We start from the raw sequence: 17,839 nt of genomic DNA, 5'->3' as shown, positions 1-17,839 counted from the left end.
GATTCGGGCAATCCGGCTTATTTATACTCGTGATGGCGGAACTACGGCGAATTCCCCAATGAGGGTTTGTCCGGGCGAACAGTCCTGTCAGATGTGGGAGCTGTGGCGCACTGAAACTGCCGTGTCGTGACCGGTAGTGAACCAATCCGTCCGGCCCCCGGAGGGCGCTGCCATGTACTTTGACGCTGACCTTTGACCGATCGCAGCAACGCTCCGGTGGGGCGGGCCGCTGCTACTTGGTACAACTGTCAGCTGTTTCCCCAATCACCACCCTAAGTGACACACACACACACACACACACACACACACACACACATTGTTCGCATGGAGACGCTGTGCACTGTGAGAAGCTGTGTAAACTTAAATGTTTGTCCTAGATACGAGGGGCGTTCAATAAGTAATGCAACACATCTGTTTTACCTGGAGGCGGGTTGGTTTTATTCCGGTTTCGAATGTACAGTATTACTCAACACTCTTTTGGCTACAAACCCCTATTTTTCAACATAATCTCCCTTCAATGCGACAACCTTACGGCTCTTCACTGTACGCCTGCGTGGTACCACTCTACTGATAGACGTCGGAGCCAGGGTCCTGCTGCCTCGATGTCATCATTCGCGTACTGCATCCTTATTCGGCCACAGATGGAAGTCGGGAGGTGACCCTGGCTGTAGGCTGGATAAGAAGGAAAACAACGCTGTAGGAATCATAAGCTGTATGCGGCCAGCCAGCACGCGGGAGATCGGACACGTTTGCGTGCCTTGTTCGCGAGTGAAGGACGCCTCGCTCAACGACTCCCCGTGCTTTTGTTCGCTGCTGGGTCTCCATATGTACAGGGTGAGTCACCTAACATTACCGCTGGATATATTTCGTAAACCACATCAAATACTGACGAACCGATTCCACAGACCGAACTTGAGAAGAGGGGCTAGTGTAATTGGTTATTACAAACCATAAAATATGCACGGAAGTATGTTTTTTAACACAAACCTACGTTTTTTTTAATGGAACCCCGTTAGTTTTGTTAGCACATCTGAACATATAAACAAATACGTAATCAGTGCCGTTTGTTGCATTGTAAAATGTTAATTACATATCCGGAGATATTGTAAACTAAAGTTGACGCCTGAGTACCACTCCTCCGCTGTTCGATCGTGTGTATCGGAGAGCACCGAATTACGTAGGGATCCAAAGGGAACGGTGATGGACCTTAGGTACAGAAGAGACTGGAACAGCACATTACGTCCACATGCCTTTTTATTGGTCTTTTTCACTGACGCACATGTACATTACCATGAGGGGTGAGGTACACGTTCGACGGGCTTTTCATAGGACGTGGAGGACGCATAAATTGGCCAGCCCGTTCTCCTGATCTTACACCTCTGGACTTCTTTCTGTGGGGTATGTTAAAGGAGAATGTGTACCGTGATGTGCCTACAACCCCAGAGGATATGAAACAACGTATTGTGGCAGCCTGCGGTGACATTACACCAGATGTACTGCGGCGTCTACGACATTCATTACGCCAGAGATTGCAATTGTGTGCAGCAAATGCTGGCCACCACATTGAACATCTATTGACCTGACATGTCGGGACACACACTATTCCACTCCGTAATTGAAAACGGAAACCACGTGTGTACGTGTACCTCACCCCTCATGGTAATGTATATGTGCGTCAGTGAGAAAGACCAATAAAAAGCTGTTAGCATGTGGACGTAATGTGCTGTTCCAGTCTCTTCTGTACCTAAGGTCCATCACCGTTCCCTTTGGATCCCTACGTAATTCGGTACTCTCCGATACACACGATCGAACAGCGGAGGAGTGGTACTCAAGCGTCAACTTTAGGTTACAATATCTCCGGATGTAATTAACATTTTACAATGCAACAAACGGCACTGATTACGTATTTGTTTATATGTTCAGATGTGCTAACAAAACTAACGGGGTTCCATTTAAAAAAAGTAGGTTTGTGTTAAAAAACATACTTCCGTGCATTACACTAGCCCCTCTCCTCACGTTCGGTCTGTGGAATCGATTCGTCAGTTTTTGATGTGGCTTACGAAATACATCCAGCGGTAACGTTAGGTAACTCACCCTGTATTCTGCAAGCGCCTATGAATATCTGTATTGCTCTAGTTTTTCGCCAAAAGAAACTCAATGACAGTTATCTGCTTAGAACGCACCTCCGCTGCAGACATTTTGAAGGCTACGTATAGCGCCACCACCTATAGGAACTTCTTGAAACTACAGGGGATGAAGCAGGAATATTTCAGGATATTGTACAACCAGTTCCGTATTGGCCAAGAAAAAGTGTTACATTATTTACTGACTGCCCTTCGTATTTATTACTTCAACGCAACGCCGGCCGGCGTGGCCGAGCGGTTCTAGGCGCTACAGTCTGGAACTGCGCGACCGCTACGGTCGCAGTTTCGAATCCTGCCTCGGACATGGATGTGCGTGATGTCCTTCGGTTAGTTAGGTTTAAGTAGTTCTAAGTTCTAGGGGACTGATGACCTCAGAAGTTAAGTCCCATAGTGCTCAGAGCCATTTGAACTTCAACGCAACCGTCGTAGACGTGTGTTCATCAGATAACGAAATTTAAAAATGCAGTCAGCTGCTGTACCTGTATACCGTTTCGTCTCCTCCTCGTTCTACATGTTCAGCCGATGAGAAATTTCTTCATCGTTTCTTTGTTTGTGGTGGAATGCTAAACATATACAGCTACAATGGAATCTTTGTGGCCCGCATCTCGTGGTCGTGCGGTAGCGTTCTCGCTTCCCACGCCCGGGTTCCCGGGTTCGATTCCCGGCGGGGTCAGGGATTTTCTCTGCCTCGTGATGGCTGGGTGTTGTGTGCTGTCCTTAGGTTAGTTAGGTTTAAGTAGTTCTAAGTTCTAGGGGACTTATGACCACAGCAGTTGAGTCCCATAGTGCTCAGAGCCATTTTTGAATCTTTGTGAAGTTACCTGTTGTAGAGAGTTTAACGAAGTTAAAGCCCAAATAGAAAACAAACGCAATTAAAAATAGTGTGGGCTTATAGAAGCCGTAAAAACTTCAGTAATGCAACTGCTTACAAGTTATCAATTTCAGTATTCTGGTGGCAGCGGAAGGAGGAAGCAAAAGTCATCATAATCTGGTTCCTTGTCACATTATTTACAACGATTTATCAATAAAGCCAAACGCATCTGGTGAAAAATTGTGGTAATTTGCAGTACGATTAGGACGGCAAAAGCGAGAAATGCTTCTTCGTAAAATGTATTCAATTGCAGTACTCCGAAGGAAGGAGACTGACTAATGTAATTTTGTAAATCTTTGGTTTTCTCTGAAATCGTGATGTCAGTGGGATGTAGCGGCAGCAGTACTGTTAGTAACACAATAATTTATTTCCATCCCGAAGGTGGCCAGTTTGTGCTATCCGCACTCACTGTTCCCTCGTTTTTAGATCTGATGATGGTGCGCAAAGGCATCGAAACCGGTCACACATGTTAATAGAAATACTTTGCGATAGAAGCAGAAATAAATTATTTTGCTACTGTTTTAGGGTGGACTGGGGGAAACAAGAAAAAAATTTGAAGCAGTATAAATATGACTCTGGGGAAGAGCCACAAAAAGTCTTGGCCTGAAAGAAAATCTGATGAGCAGGCACTAAGAGATTAGAGAGATATACTAAATTTATTGGACACCTAATTCGACAAAACAGTTCCATAAAAAAAATCTTAGGTGGAAAAATACTGGTGAAAAAACATTATAAAGTATTATCAGTGGAATGAACTGCAGCAGCTACAGCCAGATGACGGAGATGGCTAGGGATAGAGAAGGCTGGATACATAAACAAGGCGTTGCTTCCAGTGTCCGATGATAATGATAAAGACGTAGAGAATTTAGATATGCGTTACAGTGAAAAAAGAACTTGCCCGACAGCGCAAACGAAAATCAGAAGAGGACAGCTGAGTATAGGACAGGAAACAAATGCAGACGTCTGTCAAGTGGGCGCCCAAGGATAATACGGATTGACCATTTTCGACAAGAGGTGCAAATCATAAAAAGCTGCACAGTCTACAAAAGAAAGAAAGCCACATACATCATACGTCTTTCGGCGGAACTGTTTGACTCACTTGTGCGATTGGAGACACATGCAAACTGTTTCACTACAGGATGCACGGTATAAAAAGAACCGTAAATACAATCGAGATACGTTCATTCGCCTTCTTAGTAATCGCAGTTGACCAAAGCATACTTCATTGTAAAGCAACTGGAAATTTGTAGCAAACGCCCCTTTGGGAATCATTTGCTGCGTTGATGATGTGCGTCATTGGAAGTCCATTGTATGCGGTGCAGACAACTGTTAACAGAGACTGTCATAGTTGCCTGTCCTACACCGATTCGAACTAATAGCGCCAAGTCCCCTCCGTAGTGATGACAATTTTCGCAAAAAGTGGCTATGGGTCACAAGGTCGATGAAATCGGCAGCACTTCGCATCCTCTTTGCCTTGATCTAGTCAATCAGTTTGCAGTGGAATACACTGAGAATGATGTTAACACTGTTCTAGCTAATATCTTTACACTGTGTTGCAAAGTCTTTGCATGAAACATCTAGAGGTGATACATCACGTCATGGGGAAAAAACTGTCACACAATGTTCGCTGACGTTTCGTGGCTACGCTAGGCGTCCCTGTTAGATATCGAATATCTGGCCGATTTGAGACACACCTAGTAACCCATACGGCTATTTCAACAATCATGCTGCATATGTCATGTGTTTTATTATCCTCTGCTTCTGGAAACTTGCGCCATGTGTTAATTCAAATAATGCTGAGTAGAACAGTGCATAGTATTAGAACTGGCCTCCAGAAAAATATTTCGAGTTATAAGCGATGGCATAAACAATAATGAAAACTCTCTTCTTGTCAGAAAAGCGGTGGGGAAGTGCCTGCATCTGAATTGCATGTACCTGCCACTTTAGAGATTGCCAAACGAACTGTATTTACACCTTACTAGGATTTGCATGTTAGTACTTGACACAAAAGCAAATTACACACAAAGCACATAGCTTGCAGTACGCATGTCGATAACATGTTGCAACTGGCGACTAATGCAGCATTGCACATTGAAGTAGTACAATATTTGATTCTTTTTTCCATTGTTTACAGGTTCGACACTCATTGGTGCCATCCGCTCCTTTTCAAGGTGAGTACTTGGATCTGTGTTTTGCGTATCTCTCAAGGCCGTGTCGTGCCGAAATATTTCGAGGAGATACTGCTTCTCGTAAATCATTGCGACGGACGCTGGTCTTGAAGTACGAGGTGCATTCAAGTTCTAAGGCCTCAGATTTTTTTTCTCCGGACTGGAAAGAGATAGAAACATGCGCATTGTTTTAAAATGAGGCTGCGTTCATTGTCAATACGTCCCAGAGATGGCAGCACCGTACGGCAGATGGAATTTTACCGCCAGCGGTGAGAATGAGAACTGTTTTAAATACTTAAAATGGCGACGTTTTCCTTACTTGAACAACGTGCAATCATTCGTTTTCTGAATTTGCGTGGTGTGAAACCAATTGAAATTCATCGACAGTTGAAGGAGACATGTGGTGATGGAGTTATGGATGTGTCGAAAGTGCGTTCGTGGGTGCGACAGTTTAATGAAGGCAGAACATCGTGTGACAACAAACCGAAACAATCTCGGGCTCGCACAAGCCGGTCTGACGACATGATCGAGAAAGTGGAGAGAATTGTTTTGGGGGATCGCCGAATGACTGTTGAACAGATCGCCTCCAGAGTTGGCATTTCTGTGGGTTCTGTGCACACAATCCTGCGTGACGACTTGAAAATGCGAAAAGTGTCATCCAGGTGGGTGCCACGAATGCTGACGGACGACCACACGGCTGCCCGTGTGGCATGTTGCCAAGCAATGTTGACGCGCAACGACAGCATGAATGGGACTTTCTTTTCGTCGGTTGTGACAATGGATGAGACGTGGATGCCATTTTTCAATCTAGAAACAAAGCGCCAGTCAGCTCAATGGAAGCACACAGATTCACCGCCACCAAAAAATTTTCGAGTAACCGCCAGTGCTGAAAAAATGGTGTCCATATTCTGGGACAGCGAGGGCGTAATCCTTACCCATTGCGTTCCAAAGGGCACTACGGTTACAGGTGCATCCTCCGAAAATGTTTTGAAGAACAAATTCCTTCCTGCACTGCAACAAAAACGTCCGGGAAGGGCTGCGCGTGTGCTGTTTCACCGAGACAACGCACCCGCACATAGAGCTAAAGTTATGCAACAGTTTCTTCGTGATAACAACTTTGAAGTGATTCCTCATGCTCCCTACTCACCTGACCTGGCTCCTAGTGACTTTTGGCTTTTTCCAACAATGAAAGACACTCTCTGTGGCCGCACATTCACCAGCCGTGCTGCTATTGCCTCAGCGATTTTCCAGTGGTCAAAACAGACTCCTAAAGAAGCCTTCGCCGCTGCCATGGAATCATGGCGTCAGCGTTGTGAAAAATGTGTACGTCTGCAGGGCGATTACGTAGAGAAGTAACGCCAGTTTCATATATTTCAGGTGAGTAGTTAATTAGAAAAAAAATTGGAGGCCTTAGAACTTGAATGCACCTCGTAGGAATCGCCTCTGTGACCCTGAGCTTCTGTGAAATCTTGTATTTGTGCTTAGCATCCGAGAGTACAGTTCATGCGAGAATAGCTTCTTCACGTATCTACGAATTATTTTTGCCACGATGTAAAACGCTTTCTGTCTCTCCGCTCACCACTCGTAGCAGTAGTGGTGGTGATACGAAAATTAAAAAAAAAAGCAAACAGAAGAATTCGAACGAGTTGAAAAACAATAGAAATGCAGAATATACGTTCAGAGAAATTTTTCGCTTTTCAGACTTAGTGATATGTTTTCATGGGGTTTCCTTACGTCGTTGCGGTTGGTCAGACTGTCCCAACGGCAAACTGTTTCATTCTTAACTGCGCAGATTACCTGCATTCGACGTATTAAAATCTCTCTAGTTCCACAAACTATGCCCTGACGAATAATGCATGACGAATAATATATGCTACTATGATTAATTTCACTTCCGTTCAATGCGAAGAAAACAGCCGATTGCTAACGGTATGAACTGTGATAAGAGTTAGGAAATTCACCCTTGAAAGTAAAATTTCAAGACGAGTAAGACAGTGAATATAAAACACTTATCTCGAGGACAGTGACTATAATAAACGGACAGTGCAGTTACTTCGTGTCTAATGACCTCTGTGTGGACAGGCTAGTATAAACCAGAAACGGCCATCATTTCGCCCACGTAATTAGCCGTAGGCTAGCACATGTGCTGGCAATTTGGGTAGGTTGTAAGGAGTTCAAGGGAAGTAATAAGGCTACTGCTGTGGTTATGACGCAAGTGCTGCTTGACGTGAAGTGCGAACGCGGATGTCCATAAACAAACGTTTTGATGGTGGCCGCTTCGTGGAGCTTGCAGAAGGCTCTTTGCAGACCTTGCCGCAACATACATTCGCTTATCACATCGCTACGTTGCTTGGCAGACGAGGAATTACCATATTACGTTTCATTATCACTCTAAGGTTAGGCGTGTGCACCGTGTTACACCCAGTATGGAACTAGCCTGCGCAAGTGGAGGGAAAAAAAAAAAAGTTGCTAAGGCACGTCTGTGCGGTGGCGCTCGATTTGGAGGTAGCCGGTTCGAATTCTGGTGGTGGTAATTTTCACCGCTAGTATTTGGCCCACAATGGAAAGAGATGTGTTGGCGCACTGTTCCAGATAAGCAGACATAGCACCGATGGCCTGGATTAAATTCCAATCGTATCAGCAATGCTGCATGGATTTGTTCCTTCTCTCATCAAACAACAGAAATATGACGCCACACTATCCACGATTATCTACACTCACAAGACACAGGGTGTCCAGCGAAGGAGTCCTTGGTTTCAAAGTTAAATATCTCTAAAACTAAGATCGCTAAACGGGTGCAACAAACGGTATGTTTATTTTGAAAGCTATAAGAATTTTATACAGAAATTGTACATAAGTTTCGAAATACTTCGAAAAGCTAACAGATGCCGCTGTAGGCTGTGCAGGTACGTCCTTTGTAAGCAGCCTTTGCAGTCACGTCACAATCTTTTCGAATGCCCACTATTGTAGTTCGGAGGTGGTGCAAATGAACAATGAAATTTGTCATCACATCCTGTAGTGCCTCAACGGATGTGGATACAGATGGCAAGCAGAACGCAGATTCGAGCTCGTCCAGCACGGTGTGATGGTTCCGGTAGTCAGTGTCTTTCAATGTGCCCCACAGTAAGTCGTGGCCAATCCATCTCTGCGCCAGTAAACTTGCAATAATCCAACGCCGTGACTGTTCCGGATGTATTCATCAAGAAAGCGAAAAATTGGTTGCATTGCAGTGTGTTCGGCCGTATCTTGCTTAAACTACTGGGTGCTTGGTTGGTCCTCCAACGCTAGCTGCGTTGCGACAAGTGGTTCGAGGGCAATAATATCTGTGCTACATACTGCAGCCCTAACAGAAATTTGTTTCGCTATACACAAATAGGGATTTCTGGAACCCCAAAATCGCCAGTTTCGTTTATTCACGACTCCTTGCAGGTGGAAGGGTGCTTCATATGTAAACCAGATGCAGTCAACATCAAATCCTTCAGTATGACTCATTATAGAAATCTGGTTCGCAAAATCAGCCCTCTTTCGCACAGCTCGTACTGATACCATTAGTGTGAAGAGTGCTGGAACGCTGCAAATCAGTCTCTACTGCAGTTCTTCGGACGGATTCCCAGCCCGTCAAAAACTGAACAAAGATAAAGCATGAAAACAGGAAGAAGGTGTATTGGACTGTGATAAAAATGCAAAATAGAAACAGTGAACGGTCCTTAAACAAGAAGTATAATATAGAGCAGCCGGGAATAGAAATGGCGTCGTGGTTAAGTGGTTATGGTGATGGACTGCCTAGTGGATAAACTGTGTTCAAATCTCCCTCGTGCCAGTTGTTTTTTCACTGTTCCCTTTATTTAAATTTGTGTCTGTGTCGTGATGTTACGCCAGTTTGCAACAGCGAGGTGCCAAGTAGGGACCTATAATGACGGTTGATTCTGCACAACTACTCTATTAGCAGCCGAAGGGAAGTGACTTTCGAATGGTAACCGTAAACGTTATCGACGCACCTAATTTATATGACGATAAGTGAATGAGATATGCCTCCTTGTCCGATATAGGTTTTCGTATGAACGTGAATGTGATCACTTCCAAGGAAATGTGAAAACATAATAGTTTGTCACATAAGTGCAACAAATGAGCGGAATAGTTTCACAATCACAAACGTTTCTGTGTGCTCTGTCAAAACATATCTTTTTAACGTTATAGAAGTGCGTTCCGCTTTGGAAGTTTTGACTCTTGAATTCTTTATTGTAATATAGTTCACACCCGTTTATTTGTCGCTTTCATTTCTGTGAGACGTCTATACGATATCTCGCCTGCCGTCACTATTCATTACATTTACTTGCGACGTTAACGTATTCTTACCATATGACACATATTCTATAATCAGTTTATATTATGACAACCGCCAAGAGAACAACCTTTTCAATGACCGGACAAACAGTTCATAATATTGTGGGCAAAAAAATAAAAAATAAAAATAAATTCACAAGCGAGTTTTGAACACGGCTCGCCCGCCCAACACTATGAATACTTACCCACGACGCCGTTCCTTCAGGCTGCTCTTTATTGCACTTCTTTTTCTGTGACTGCTCGTTGTTTCTATTTTGGCTCCCCTCTTTTTTTTTCAGTACATATTCATCCTGTTTTCATGCTTGATCTGTGTTCAGTTTTTTGACGGACTATCGCTGGGCAATCTTACCACTAAATCTGAGGGGTGTGCGATGGGGAGATTACCTTGTTAGTAATTTCAGAAATCGCGACGACATTTTCTCATAGTTTTCTGGGGCCAACATTCCCCGCTAGATTATCGGCCACGCTGCCGTTCCGTTGGAATTTGACGAAGAGCTTGTGAATGGTTTTTGCATCGGGATCTTATGGATCTTTTGTAACATTAAACCGTGTTCAAAAACTGAGCCTTGTTACAGTCGTACAGTGTTCTAAACTGTGGTATTTCGTACTAGAAAAACACGTTATGCAATGGAATATACGATGTCAACCTCCTCCGCCGGTACGCTAGCTTTCTTTCACGTTTAAACCGTGGAACTCATGCCTGTAAGCTGCGACACAGTATTAGGCACTAGACTGTGTATTGCGATCACAGTGCCATCTGTTAGCAGCTTTTCTAACTATTTCGAAACTTCTGTACAAAATGTAACAGCTTTCGCAATAAACATACCGCTTGCTGCACTTTTCTATCGATGTTAGTTTTAATGTATTTAATTTATATTGAATGTACAATATTTATATAATTTATATCGAATATAATTTTATATTGAAATCTGGTACTCCTTCGCTGAACACAATTTACACACTTCCAGTAGGAGAGGTGCGACCGTGCACAAAGGAAGAGAAACTTTTCTCATTGTTAATAGGCGGTTGTTTCCGAGTCTACCATACCATACGACGTTTTTTCCCTGCTGAATATGAAGTGAATACTTGCGCAATTTCTTGGAGGCAAGCGCTGAAAAATTATTCCTGTACTTAATTTTCGTAGCTGTGAGCAATTACAGGACCTGGACTATCAAATACGTATTTTTGAAGGCATGTTCTGTCCCATTCATGTGTTGATACCACGCTGAGATAAGCTTCGTCGAACTAGAGGGTGGTTGAATATTAGCCACCTATTTTCTGACGCCTTCCGTGGAAATGTAAGCATTTTTTATTCATACAGCGTATGCGCAGTTTCCGCTTCTGGATTGTGCCTTAATAATCGGGCTGAAGGTAATGATGAATATATGCGTAGAATGCAAAACTGTTCCTCACATACCGAGGACATCGCATCATTTTTTAAAAGTTTTTGCGTTGCACTTCTTTCCCACAGTTTAGAAGTTGGTTCCAGATGGGTAAAGATATACTTCAGTGTTCATAGAAACGAAATGCCAAAGGACTTGATAAGTGCCCATTTACGTTGAAAAGAAACTATTGGACTGAGTCTCCTAGCAACACTGCATGTCGCCATACAACAGACATGGACATTGCTTCGTGCTTACACCAAGGGTGTCTTACAGGATTATTACTGTTTAAAATATATGTAAATGACCTTTCAGATAATGTCAGAAGCTCCATGAGGATGTTGACGGATGGTACTATCGTACATAGAACAGCTGCAACTCTAGAGAATTCCAGAAAGGTCTGCAGATGATCGATGCTTGATGCAGGCATTTGCAGTTCACCCACAATATAAACAAATGTAACGTATTACACATACGAGGGCTGAAACTTAAATAGTGACAACTATTTATTCACAACCGATACAAAGGAGTCACATGTTTGCACCTGTTACTGCCCTTCGAAGTAGTCACCAGCGTTGTGTAGAACCCGTTGCCAGCGATGTGGAAGGTGTAGTATACGTACCATTAGCATAGCCTGTTCTCTTGATGGTGCGAATGGAGCGGTCTACTGCCTGCCGAATCTCTGGAACAGTTCTGAAGCGAATGCCACGAAGTGGTTCCTTCATCTTCGGAATCAAATCAAAGTAACAGGTGCAAACATGTAACTCTTTTGTATCGGTTGTGAATAAATAGTTGCCACTATTTAAGTTCCAACCCTCGCATATAGACGGAAATCGCAGTTGTGTGTGATTAGACGATTGCAGAACAAACACTGGAAGCAGTCACGTTCGTTAAATACTTTGAGGTACATTTACGGTGCGATTTAAAGTGGTACGACCAAATAAAGCTAATTCTAGAAAAGGCAGACTGTGGTTCATTGGAAGAATGCTCAGGAAGTGTTGAGTATTCACGAAGGGAGGTAGCTTACAAAACCCTCGGTCCACTGTAAATTCAGTATTACTTGTCAATCGGAGTTACTTAGCGGATAGGATTGATAGAGAAAATAGAGAATTCACAGATTCGTTTTGCAATTGTGAAAGAATTAGAGATGCTCATCCAATTCAAGTGGCGGACGCTAGAAGACGCGTTGTGCATCACGTTGCGGTTTAATGTCGAAGTTAGAACAACATAAGTTCTGGAAAGAGTCAACCAGTACAGGGTGTTTCCGTAAGAGCGTGCAAAAATTTAACATGACGTACAGGATACACCACTGAACAATTTGAGGTAGGCCGACCGCAGTGGCCGAGCAGTTCTAGGCGCTTGTCTGGAACCGCGCGACCGCTACTGTCGCAGGTTCGATGTGTGTGATGTCCTTAGGTTAGTTAGGTTTAAATAGTTCTAAGTTCTAGGGGACTGATGACCTCAGTAGTTAAGTCCCATAGTGCTCAGAGCCATTTGAACCATTTTTGAATTTGAGGTAGTGAACCTAGGGGCGAAGAAGCCAGCTTACAGAGATAATAGGGAAAAAACAGGTTACTGTGTACTTTTTTGTTTACATTAGTTACAGTTAACTGCAACTATCCTCATTGACACAATGAACGTACCATTCGTATCGCATCTTACAAAATGTGCTGAAACTGACGGCCATCTGAAACTAACTGACATCGGCGAATAATATTCTGACTCACCCTGTCCAATATCCCTGGTGTTTTTCGAATCCCGTCAATGGTAGATAAAATTCTGGCAACTAATTCCATAACTTTATCCACTGGGGTCTCACACGCAAGTGACTTTAGATATCCCCATAGGAAATAATCAAGGTTATTCAGGTCAGGTGACCTCGCAGGCCATGGAAAAGGACGTCCGCTTCCTATCCAGCGACCAGGAAATACAGCATTGAGATTTTTGCGGGCACCCACACTGAAGTGAGGCGGTGCACCGTCATGTTTATCTACATTCTCTCACGAACAGCCAAGGTGCGTTCTCCAACAACTCAGGTAGAACTCTTTACATTCAGATGGCCTACAGCATCATGACTTCGTAGTAATCAGGCTCGTCCTCCTTGTTTCCTTGTACGAAATAATGTACATGTAAGTAAACAGCACAGTAAGTGTAAACTTGTACACGTGTTCGTTGTAAATAAGCTGGGATATAGTCGTGCTGGACAAAGTTTACTTAAGGTGGCTTCTCTGACCCCAGATTCCGTTCCTTAAATTGTTCAGTGGAGCATTCTCGATGCCCTGTTGTACGCTGTTACGGAAACACCCTGTATATTGCTTCCTCCGACGAGCATATAATCCCACGAAGAGACAATTGAAGTAAAATTAGAGATTCGGGCTCACGTGGAGGTCTGCCAACGATAACGCAGAACACTCGCGACTGATACTGGAAAGCGGGAAGTGACTGGTACAAAGAGTACCTTCCGCCACAAAGCGTAAGGCGTCTTGGGGAGCACAGATGTAGAGGTTACACCTCCTTCGAAGATATTCTGACCAGAAGCGACAGAACGCGAAGGACATGACGTCATTTCGCAGTTTCGTTAGCTTCGTCGACCAGCTGAGTGGTGGAGCGCGAGATCAACAGATGGATAGGCCGGTAAGGCGGAGTTAGCGAGGCGGGCGGCGGCGCCGCGGCGGGCCAGAGGAAGCCCTTGGCGCCGCTAGTTGGGCCGGATTCGGACGGAGCAATCAATATGAGACGAGCCGGCGACAGCCCGTCCCACGCGCTGAATGCCCCTATTTGGCCGCCTTCCCGGGATTACAGGCGACAATGGCCGCATGCCTCAGGAGGACGGGACTCCGCTGGTCGCTCACCTCTAGGGACGGGCCGATTCCGCCCGAAGACGGCGCTGTAATGCTGTACCCTTCTTCCAGCTTCTACCACCAGCGCCGCCTCTCACCGTGGATACCTGAGCCCCTGTCAGAAAGGCCCCCGCTTCTATACGTAACAGCTCTTGATCTGTCACATACTTGTACGCTCACAAGCTTGCCTTCGTGTCTTACAGTGCACTTTTTCTGAACAGGCCAAACGATTTAGGCAGAGAAACGGGCACAACGAGAATGTACGAAATCTTGCGGAAAAGGCTTCAACGCATCGGCTTGCAGCACTGTTATACGGTACCGACGATATAGTTACATGCTACTTCCACTGTAAGGCGTTTGTTTCAACTTCTGCTTCGTAGGTATAGGGCCGTTCTGTAGTAACGTCGCTACAGCTCAAAGCGATGCCCCTACCGCAATTTTGTGATTGTAGGCTTCTGCGGCAGTCGTCATTACACACTTTGTCACAGACAAATACGGAATGCATTCATTTTGAGAGGTGAATGTGTAACTGCTGTCAGCTGTCCTTCGATCAATTATGTAGGTCTCTTTGTTCCTTTTTTTCCTTTTTTTTCTTTTTTAAATAAGCAACAGAAGAGTCATACGTGGAAGAGCCCTACTCTCAATGGTTGCGAAACACATTTCTTTTGAAGCTATCAGGAATGGGAACGACGTATGCGAGGAAGAACTTGTATACAGTGTGTCCAAAGAGGAATGGTCAATACTCAGGGATAGGCAGGAACGATCATTCGAAGCAAAAAATCTAGTAAAGATGGGCTCTGTAAAATTGATACCTTAAGAGCTATGAGCACTCTTTCAGTAGATAAGATTCACAGTAGACTTCTTTTGCTTCGAATGATCGTTCCTGTCATATCCGTGAATATTAAGCATTTCTCCTGGGACAACCTGAATAAAACTCACTACTGAAGTCTGAGCATACAATTATTTTCTTGCTAGATCTGTCTTCCCCCCCTAGACCTTGCTCTGTGATGAGTCTCACAAAAAGAGTAATGGGGAAAGGTTGCGCGACGTTGGTCTCTACGCAAGAACACACTGATATCGATCAAACGCGGATGATAGGGACAAAGAGTTTCTGTATGAAGAGCCTTGCTGGTACATTCCGAATCTTTCCGAAGGAACACTCCCGGAATACTCTGGCAACATATCCTGTTGAAACTGTAGAAACCGTGCTCCGTGTAGACCTCTGCCTGCAACTGTTTCGATGAGTTAACAATCTTAAAGCAATACACGTTAACTCGGAAACTCTTTTTATCTGTTTGAATTCTCCCCCTCCCATGTATGAAAGCAGCGGCTACTGTGGTTTCGTCGCGGTCAAATTTGAATATATTACTACACAGAATTCTCTTGCTCATTGCGAATTACAGACTCTGTTCCGCGTCACGGTACCACACCCGTCTTTTGCACTGAATAGCAGTGCAGATATTATTCTACGGTAATAGTTGAGACGCATTCAGTTACATTAAAATTGTTTTCCACTTCATAATCCCGTTGAAGCAGTCGCTGCGACACTGCACGGACTGTGCGAAGGTTTATATATTGGCTTTGTTTGTTGAAAAGTTAAAAATATACTTTTTACTTTGTGTTTAGTTCTGCAAACTGTCTTTGGTATTCTCGTAAAGGATCTCTCGCAATTCTATTGCAATGACGACATACGTGTATGGAGTTAGCATACTCTGCAGATACAAATACTCCTGACATCACACGAAACAACACGAACAACTGTAGTAGATTGCTTTTGTGTAATTCAGACAAGCGAGAAAGTGATACATGTCACTCCACACTGCCTCCAAATGGCCTGCGCATAGAAGTGTCAGCGTGGCCGACGCTTTACACCTCATACTGATTCGTATGTTCATTACCTCGAAAACCCCTTTTGTAATAATGTGGGTGGCTCCCCGAGTACCGGACTCCTAATCAAAAAGTTCGGGGTTTGAAGCCCAATTTTTGTTTCGTGATAATTTCTGGCATTTATCGCGGATTTCAGAGAAAATGCAGACATTTTCAGTGAAAATGATAAGTTTGTGTTCATATTGAACATAAAAATTTCACTGAAATCCTGCCCACAGATCATAGATACGCCCTAACCACCATCCATAGGACCACCCCTAGTTAAGCTCAGACTCTGTAGTTGATGGCCACATTATTTTCATTGTGCTGTGTGGACAGTAGCGCACAGAGCTGGACTAGCGTTTGGGAGGACAGGGATCAGATGAATCCATATTTAGGTTTTCGTGAGTTCCATATATTACTTTAGAAGGAGATCTCTTCGGTATTTGCTTTGCAAAGGACGCCGCAGATTTCCTCCCCAAGCATGTGCGTTCCGTGCATCTGATCCGTATCGAATTATTTCGTCCGCGATCAGACACTAATCCCCAGAGTGTCTGTTCTCCCCTTCTCCTCCCCTCCTATCCGATCTTTTGCTTAGTCTGTGATCACGTCGTCGACGAAAATTAAAAACTGTCTTTAATTTGTGATCCATAAAGTTGCGTTATGTATCGGTTCTCTCCTAACCAATCAGTGTAGTGTTTAAAAATATGCTATAGTTTGTTGTTATTCGTTCGAAAGGTCCCAGATAGGCCTATACGAAGTACTTCGGAAGTTTGTTGGCCTTGCGTTAATCTCCTGTGAGATAACTTTATTCTGGATTGGGATCAACTTATCCGATCTTCTTCGCAGTTTTCTCCTGTTAGCTTTTCATTGCTGATCTTTGGACTGAACAATTCCCAGTTTTCAACATCATCTTCTATGGTCGTTCTCCACTTATGCAACTCTCCTACCGTATTTCATGGTTCCCCATTATTTTACTTAATCCTTTTTCCGTAACTTTCAACTCCAATTCGGCGCCTCCCAGCTTTCATCTCTTGATGCACTACCCCTTCCAATTTTAACCTGCATTTTCAAATAGTAGTATTCAATATGGTGGCTTTGCTGTCAGTTCCTCCGAGCCATAATCCGTAGGTAGCGGTCATCCACTGCAGCAGTAGCCTGAGCGAGGCATGTCATCGACAGTTGCTGCCTTTTTGTATCTCCTCCATATCCGAAGACCATCGCTTTGGTTCACTCAGAGACACGTGGACACTTCCTTCCTGAGTGCCCTTCCAGGCACAGTTAAACAATGCGGACGCGATCGAACAACGGTATTTCACCCAAAGTTGGGTTGGTACATGTGTTACTATCTGGGAAAAAAATATTGTGGAGGGGGGGGGGGGAGGAGAGATAAGATCCAGCAACGTCCTATTCGGATGGAGGTATAACCTGCAGAAAGATGAGGCAGGAGGAGAGTGGCAGAGAGGTGAAAGGGTATTGAAAAGACCAGGAAAGTGGAGAGAGGGGGAGATGAGCAGGGAGAGGGGGAGATGAGCAGAGAAGGAAAAAGAAGGTAGGAGGTGGACAGAGGGGGAGAAACAGATGGGCAGAGTGGGGGAGGTTGCCAGAGAGGTGGGGAGGAGGAATTGAATGGAGAAAGAAAAGTGAAGGAGATGGCCAGAAGGAGGGCGAGGATTATATGGACAGACCGAGGGAGGACGACATGGGGAGGGGTCGAGGAGATGGGGAAGGAGATGGTGGACTAATAGAAGATATCAAAAAGTACATACCTAGGCAACGGCGAGTGCTCAGATCGTTCATACAAAAAAATGTAACCAGAGCTATGGAAATCAACCTACGTCATCTCCGCCCCTTCCCCCTTTCCCCTCCCGACCAGCCACAATTAAATCTTTCTCTGTTTCGTGAAAACGTAAGTTCCAGTTTGTAAAAAAAGCGCTGAGTAGGGTTAGACGCCACGTCGACAAGCCATTCCATACGGAGCTGAAGCTCGGAGCTCGGATTTGGGATAGATTGGGAACGAAATTGGCCATGACCCCTTCAAAGCAACCATCCCAATAGTTCCCTTAAGCTATTAGGAAAAACCACGGAAAACCTAAACCTGGATGGCCCGATGGGAAATTGAAGCGTCCTCCTCCCTAGTAAGGGTCCATTATGCTAACCACTACGCCATCTCGCTTGATAGTTTTCGTTTCAAAATTAGCTTAAGAAATCAAGTACAAAAGAA

At 44.3% G+C, this 17,839-nt stretch overlaps 1 protein-coding gene across 3 annotated transcripts in view; it reads left to right on the top strand.

Moving 5' to 3' along the window:
* LOC126236985 (sodium-dependent phosphate transporter 1) overlaps positions 1-17,839 on the top strand; it is a 302,978-nt gene that overhangs the window by 129,623 nt on the left and 155,516 nt on the right. For all 3 annotated transcript variants that reach the window (XM_049946708.1, XM_049946709.1, XM_049946706.1), the window contains exon 2: positions 5,150-5,186. The gene's annotated coding sequence lies outside the window, so the exon portion shown is untranslated. The remainder of the gene's footprint in view (positions 1-5,149; positions 5,187-17,839) is intronic.

The sequence above is a fragment of the Schistocerca nitens genome, chromosome 2 (genome assembly GCF_023898315.1).
Source record: "Schistocerca nitens isolate TAMUIC-IGC-003100 chromosome 2, iqSchNite1.1, whole genome shotgun sequence".
Lineage (NCBI taxonomy): Eukaryota > Metazoa > Arthropoda > Insecta > Orthoptera > Acrididae > Schistocerca > Schistocerca nitens.
Note: the sequence above shows the minus strand (reverse complement) of the source record. Positions and strands in the feature narration are given on the sequence as shown.